This window comes from Schistocerca nitens, chromosome 1, assembly GCF_023898315.1.
Source record: "Schistocerca nitens isolate TAMUIC-IGC-003100 chromosome 1, iqSchNite1.1, whole genome shotgun sequence".
Classification (NCBI taxonomy): Eukaryota; Metazoa; Arthropoda; class Insecta; order Orthoptera; family Acrididae; genus Schistocerca; species Schistocerca nitens.
The window spans coordinates 1,148,389,746-1,148,397,350 of NC_064614.1; the positions used below are offsets into that span (position 1 = coordinate 1,148,389,746).

The 7,605-nt window shown below is 40.9% G+C and overlaps 1 long non-coding RNA gene across 1 annotated transcript; it reads right to left on the reverse strand.

Moving 5' to 3' along the window:
* Window positions 1-6,639: 6,639 nt before the first annotated feature.
* Window positions 6,640-7,286, reverse strand: LOC126199747 (uncharacterized). Its single transcript, XR_007540167.1, has 3 exons — window positions 7,202-7,286; window positions 6,936-7,047; window positions 6,640-6,776 (listed from the first exon to the last, which is right to left on the reverse strand). It is a non-coding gene; the product is annotated as an uncharacterized LOC126199747 (long non-coding RNA).
* Window positions 7,287-7,605: the final 319 nt, after the last annotated feature.

Sequence of the window (7,605 nt, forward strand, 5' to 3'; positions counted from 1 at the left end):
CACCGACTTCTGTCCGAGCTCACAAGCTATGCAACGAGAGTGAATTATTCATAGCATCTGTTATATCTCATAATCATCTCAAAGCAGAAAAACTGACGTTGGGCCGGCCGGAGTGGCCGAGCGGTTCTAGGCCCTACAGTCTGGAACCGCGCGAGCGCTACGGTCGCAGGTTCGAATGCTGCCTCGGGCATAGATGTGTGTGACGTCCTTAGGTTAGTTAGGTTTAAGTAGTTCTAAGTTCTAGGGGACTGATGACCTTAGCAGTTAAGTCCCATAGTGCTCAGAGCCATTTTTTGAACTAGCTTTGGTAAGTAACAGCATACAAACAGGAGAATATTTTGATAAATATGCAGTTTTTGCTACTGTAGATTGGGCTTCATGATCTTCAGTTATCCTTCCCTTTGGACGTGTCCTAAATAACTTCTTCTGGTTTCCTGGCCACTCCAAATTCCGTTTATAAATCCCCGTGTCTGTACGGGTGTTTGTGAGAAGCAGAGCGATATCTGAGAAGAAAACGCATGCAAAAATGGTTTTCTTACACATTAGTTCCTTCCAAAAGGTCCTGCGGATTATTTGTTCCAAAATACATCTATGGTTAAGAAGTAAATAGAACAGAGATGTGTAGGCGCAAGCAAGTATGTCGCTGGCGCCATCAGCGCTTTAAAAAAACTCTCTCTCTCTCTCTCTGTGTGTGTTTGTGCGTGTGTGTGTGTGTGTGTGGGGGGGGGGGGGGTCGTATCTCTATACAAGAAAGTTTCAAAATATTGGAACATTGAAATCAGAGCTTGGCTGCTATAAAGAATATGTATGCTTACGGACAACGAAAAATTGAAACGACTGTATGATAATTAATAAGGTTAAAAACACTTTAAAACTTTAAGTGCTGTTCCAGAGTTATTATTTATCAAAATAGCCGCAGTAATCATTATATATATGTATTTCAGCGGTTTCAGAGTTTTACTTGAAATGCTAATGGTGCTTTATTCCTAAAGATAGGACACATTTGTATATTTTTCAAGTACTGGTCAATATGGAGTACCTTTGTTGCTTGGGAGTGAATATATCGAGTATTTCATGCAAAGTTGCTTATATCGTGAGTCAGTCACAACCAGTTCATACGCTTGACTGGTTTATACTTAGTTTTACTACAGCTACAACGATAAAGGTCGTACTGGAAAATTTTTACGTGTAATCGTTTCGCCTCTCGTCCCTTACTCCTTTAGTACTTCTTTCATATAATAACCGATATGTTTGGTTGGCATGGCGCCGGGTGTGTCTGAGATAAGCTTACTTCATAAAGTTTCCCGTGTCCCGCAGGCAGGGGTGCAACAGCCGTCTCACGCCCCCCCCTCCCCCCCCCCCACCACAGCATGTTGTCGAAATAACGGTTAAAATTATTCTCAGCGTTCCGGACCTGTGCTTATTTTGACATTTTATTCTAATTGTAGGAATGGTTGGAGTGACTCACCTCCACATTATTTTTTCCCACACAAACGTTGATATGGTAGATACGATGAAAGAGCTGTTAACACGGATATTGCTTGAATACAGTAATTGATTCGCTATAGCAGCTGTTGATGGTTCAATGTGACTTTTCAATAAATACTTTGAAGTTATGGGACACCACATACTGAAAAACTTATAAAATTAGCGAGATCATATTTTATTCATTTTGGTTGCTTTGGAAAACTGTCTTGCTAAAGTCAAAGTTTATTTTATGCAGTGAAGAATGTGTAATTTTTCTCTAAACGTTAAGTTTTGTTTCGCTTTGTGTTGCTGGCGATTCAACTCGATTTCTCCCCACGAAAAACGTTCGCACGGAGGCTTGCATTAAGCTATCGGCACACAAGCCGTGCTGTCGAATGTCTACGTTGAGCGTATCGAGTCCAATATGCTGCTGAACGCTCAGAAACAATGCGACTTAGGCATACGGTACGTCGGCCCCAACGTGGTATACGCGATCACAATGCACTCCGGCGGCAGTTGTGGCTGTATCTGACTCGTAAATCACAGACTCGTAAATCACACCGCTTACAAACTGGACGGCGGTAAAATTCCCATATTAGCTCTACTAAAATGTATTCTCCCTTGTCCATACGCTAGTCAGGTTGTTCTGTCTGTAGTACACTTAAACAAAAAATTGAATATCCGTGAAAATATTATAAGGCAAAACGAGAAGTACCATATCCAGTCAGTAAGGACATCGGCTTGTAAAATTTCTACTACAAAAAGTGCGTTACAAATATACAACTGTTCTCCACATAGGGTAAAACTTATTTCATCATTCTCATCTTTTAGTAAAAGCCTAAGGTCTTTCTCCTTGATCACTGTTCCTACTCAGTAGCACAATCTGTACACGTGAATTAAAAGACTTAAAAGAAAAAATGGGCAAAATGTCTTCCTGCAAGGAGTGCATGGTGCCATGTAGATTAAGCCAATCGAACGAACTCACCCCTCATAAAGACCGCCCTTATACTTACATGTTGTTGTTGTTGTGGTCTTCAGTCCTGAGACTGGTTTGATGCAGCTCTCCATGCTACTCTATCCTGTGCAAGCTTCTTCATCTCCCAGTACCTACTGCAACCTACATCCTTCTGAATCTGCTTAGTGTATTCATCTCTTGGTCTCCCTCTACGAATTTTACCCTCCACATAACATCGAATATTATAATATGTACTTATATTACACCAATAAGAAAGTATCATAACGTATTAAAAAAGCGAATGTTAAAAGAAAAACTTCTTGGGCATGGATGGATGAGAACCACCAACATTTCAAAATTTCGTCACTCATTGTGCTACTGCTACCACGAGTGTTAAGAGACCATATATAGCTCGTTACCATATCTAAAAAGCGTTAACTGTAGATATATTACTAATTTAGATTTAATTTTAACAGGTTGTACCAATTACGACGCGTTTTTAGTGGATACTCAACATCCTATTGATTTCAAATGGCTTACTCTCATAATACGCAAAAAAACAATAATTCTTTTACCACGAATATGACGTTTCTTCTCATTTTATTATAACGAATCAGACAATTAACGGAGAGTTTTCGAGAACTCCCCAGTTTGTTGTTGTTCAGAAACGGTATATATACATACAGGCTTCAACTGGGAGCCAATATGGCGCCTCACAACGCTGCACCGAAGGGAGTTGGCGTGCATGTGACGTAGGTGGCGTTCTACCATCTCATCGGTCAACGTTCATACGCACTTTCGGAATATCTGACATGCTAGAAATTGCTCTGCACGTACAAAAAGACTTCTCAACGTGCTATTCCACGCTATGACGTCAGAAACTCGCACGTTCGCTCAACGTTCGGATGCACGGTCCGTGTGCTGACGGCTTTACTTTGGAGGTACAGTGTGTTAACTAGTGATGGGGAGCTCGTGAATGAGTCGTTCAAATGAACGCTTCACTCCAGTGAAGTGTGAACTAACCGCTCAATTTCAATGAACTGGTACTTCAAACTCTTCACAGATAGCACACTTCACACTTTTTTCTAGTTCACTCACTCTCTCCCCCTCTCCCACTACATCGGCGCTACGTCACTCTTTCTCCCTTCACTTCAGTCCTCCCTCTACTGCCTGTCGAGGAATCGCGCAGTGTTTATGGGGAACGACAGGTTTACGAGGGGATGGAGAGGTGAGGGGCGAGGAGAATGTAGCGTCAGCTGCTTCCTACAGTGCTGACATCATTACCCGTGACTATTTGTGCAGTTAAACTTCGCGTCTACGGGTAGCCTACCGTTGGCAGCGCTTGCAGACAAATTAATATTAAAGATACAAACAAAGAGGTTGGCTGTGTGAGCACGCACAGCCAACATGAAAATAAGAGGTTTGTTAATAACACTGAAAGAGGGATTTTACGTGAAATCGTACCAGTGACTACAGGTGACAGTTTACGTTTTGAATCTGGAGGGTTATTACTCTCAACAAAAATAAAATCTACAGGAAAACTTCTGAATAATTACTTAACGTAGGTATATAGACTTTGTGACAGTGGTAAACATACTCATTCTATTTTGGATTAAGTTTTAAAAGGAACATAAAATTGGACTGCAATTCGTTGGTAGCCCTAGTTTTCAGTCCATGAATACAACAAATAATGTTTAATTTGGCAGATAAAGACTTTTTTGGGCGCTTCATGAGAAAATGTCGAGCAAGATTAAATGTAATACCTTCTTTATATGTGACAGGCTCCTCTGTTTATCTTTCCTTTGTCCCCCTCGACCATGCTCTATTTAAGTTAACTCAGACGCTGTAAGAGCGTAAAACGTTGCGTGCACGTTACTGCATAGTTCGGCCATCTGTTAGTAAAATTATGAAGTATTACGAAGCTTTATTGTACGAGCGAGGCGAAGCGAGCGCAGCCGCGGCTGAGCGGCGAACTGGGCAACTTCGCCAGGCTTCCGTACTTCATGAACGAACTACTTCATTTGAATGCTTCACGGCAAAGAGTGAAATGAATGAAGTAGTTCACGGGAATGAACGAGTTCGACCCATCTCTAGTGTTAACTGTAAAACGGTAGAGTTGCGAGAGGAGTGCGGGGAGAGGAGGAAGCAAGCATTGGCTGGCGAGGGAAGGGGAGAGGAGCCGTTGGGGAAGGGGGGGGGGACAAGGCACGCCTACCAGTTGCAGTGCTGGCACTACAAATTGCGCGTCATGCTTACACGAAAGCAGACGAAAGGCTTGGAAGTAAAACTCGCTTTAAATGTTGTTCGTAAACGAAACTGAAATCATGTACATTAAAATCTATATATATAAAAATGAATGTATGTATGTTTGTCTACTATGCGCTCACAAACTATTCATCTGATTGCAATATACTGTAATATGAATGTGTTTCGAAATAATACAGTAACCAGTGGTGTTTCCATACAAAGCAATACGGTAGCAAGGAAAAATGAAATATAAGGTAATTCGGACGAAATAGGAGGCTCCTTCAAAGTGATCGTGAACAAAATATCTGAAATGGAAACTCACCTTTTCTTGCCAGGCGTTTGTGGTGATACGCCAGGATGATTCTTGGAAAACTGTTTGAATCTCCCAATGCTACGCATGCTTTGTCCTGTGTATGTAGCAGCTCTCACTGAAGATTTGTAAATGGTAGTGGTGGGCAGGAAATCGCGTATCTGTTAGAAATCACAGTGACTGAGAAGTCACAGATATCACAGTAGCAACTTTAGAGAATCTAACTGCGATTTCAGTCACAGTTAGCAGTCGCAAGTAGTATTTCACATTCAAAGACGTGGCCCATCTATTGGTCGAATTTAGCACTGCTTTCTGCGATTTCAGTGACAAGTCGCAACTAAGAGTCGCAAGTAACATCTAAAAAGCGCGGTTAACAGTGGCATCTGTTGGCCAAAGTTTGTACTACGTCCATTTCTGCGGTACGCTATGGAGTCCAACTGCGATTTCCGTGACAAGTCGCAACTAAGAGTCGCAAGTAGCAACTAAAAAGCGCAATTAGCACTGCCATCTGTTGAGCAAAGTTCATACTGCGCTATTCGCTACCGAGTCAAACTGCGATTTCTGTGACAAATCGCAACTAAGAGTCGCAAGTAGCAACTAAAAAGCGCAGTTAACATACTTTTCCTAGTGCCATCTTTTGACCGACGGACGTACTTCGTAATGAGAGCCTTGTGCATCACGAGATCGATGTGCTATGTGTGCATATGAAGGGCTTTTTCAATAGTGGTACAAGTCCATTTTTGTTCATTTTGAGATACAGAGTCGTAAAGTTAAATGAGCGCTGAAAAATCTGCAGTTGAGATACCAGAAATATTCAAGCATATGGCTTCTTGCTAGAGATGAACCTTTATTTATGTTTGCTTGGATCATTAATTTCAGAAGCATTATAGACAGAAAAGTGGAGGTAATGGACTTGTACCACTATTGAAATAAGCCTTTCATATTGTATGACGACATGCACATTCAGCATCAGTTATGGTTGGTCAAATACTGCTGTGACTCTGAATGTATTATATTAATAAGAAGCAACATTGCCTTTTTCTCCTGAAAATATCAAGTAACGTAACAAATGTGTTTGATTCTGCTTGCAATATGACAGTTTTGGTTAATACTCCACATGCCTACAGGACTTTGCAATGTTAACACAGCAGAACTCAGACATCTGTATAAGTGTAGTGAAATGAAAACAGTCATATGAATGCCTCATTTTTGTTCCGACACAGTTCAAGACTCGGGAGAAAAGTTTTACACCTGGTGTTCTAAATGGCAACTTCACACACAAGAACTTTTTGCCGCCACTACTATCACCTACATAAGTAACCTTTTCCTGTGTTACTTTCAAGTAATGCACTTAAGCTATTCCCGATTTAACTGGAAGATCTGTACTTCCCACTTTCACATCAAAAGCCTCAAAATGCATATTGTAGACTTCGGGATATGTTACAGGTCAGTGTCACACCGAGATTGTGGAGAAAGGGGGGGGGGGGCGGCATGTCACTCTCCAACAAGTGTTTAGCAATAAGTAAGTGGCGGAAAATTACGGGTATTGGACGGCTTAACATGTGGAAAATGAGATTTTTATTATTCACTCACTGTATTTAACATTTATTATGCCTTTAAAATCGCACAACAACTTCAATAAAACACAGTTTAATCTTTCACACACTTATTTCACAATTATTTCACTTTTAAACAGCAAATCCTGTAAGAGCTGTCTTGAATCTTCACGAATCTCTCTCAACAGCCTTGATGTGGATAGATACGTACAGCAACCAGTAATCAGAGTCAGAACTGCGTCTGCAAAAACACAAGGATTATTAAACAATTTTTGCTGTCACTAATTACTAGCAATATAATTGACAGAGTAGATTGCTAATATTTGCTATAATGAATGTCACATTCGCAAGAACGATCTCACTGAAGTAATTAAGTCCATCGAAACGCTTAGAAACTAACCTCTCGTCTGACGAAAACGGTCTAAAGACGCAGTGGCAAATTTCTTCAGATCTGCTGACAATGATATTTTGAGTTATCACTTTACTGAGTGACTGAAATGTAGTTCAGGTACCTGTGAACATAATAATATGTTAGAATTCATTTTCTAAACACGAACTATTACGGTACTGTACGGCTACCTGCATATTAATTACACTATTAATATTTTCACAGTTGTTTCTTTAATACAAAATTAAAGCCAACAGAAGAAAAAACGTAAAACATACTTGCCAATGACAGGTTTGTTGCGATGCAATTTTCTGTGTTGACAGATGTAACTTTTTCATATGGTGGTAAGTTGCAGAAATCGCAGGAGTCACAGAAATCACAGAAGTAGCAGAAGTCGCAGAAATCGCAAAAGTCGCAGAAATCGCAGAAGTAGCAGAAATCGCAGAAGTCACAGAAGTAGCAGAAATCGCAGAAGTCACAGAAGTAGCAGAAATCGCAGAAGTCACAGAAGTAGCAGAAATCGCAGAAGTAGCAGAAGTAGCAGAAATCGCAGAAGTAGCAGAAATCGCAGAAGTAGCAGAAGTCGAAGAAGTCGCGGAAGAAGTCGCGGAAGTCGTGGAAGTAGCAGAAGTCGCAGAAATAGCAGTGGCGGAGGGATACACGACCATGTTCCTTAACTGCG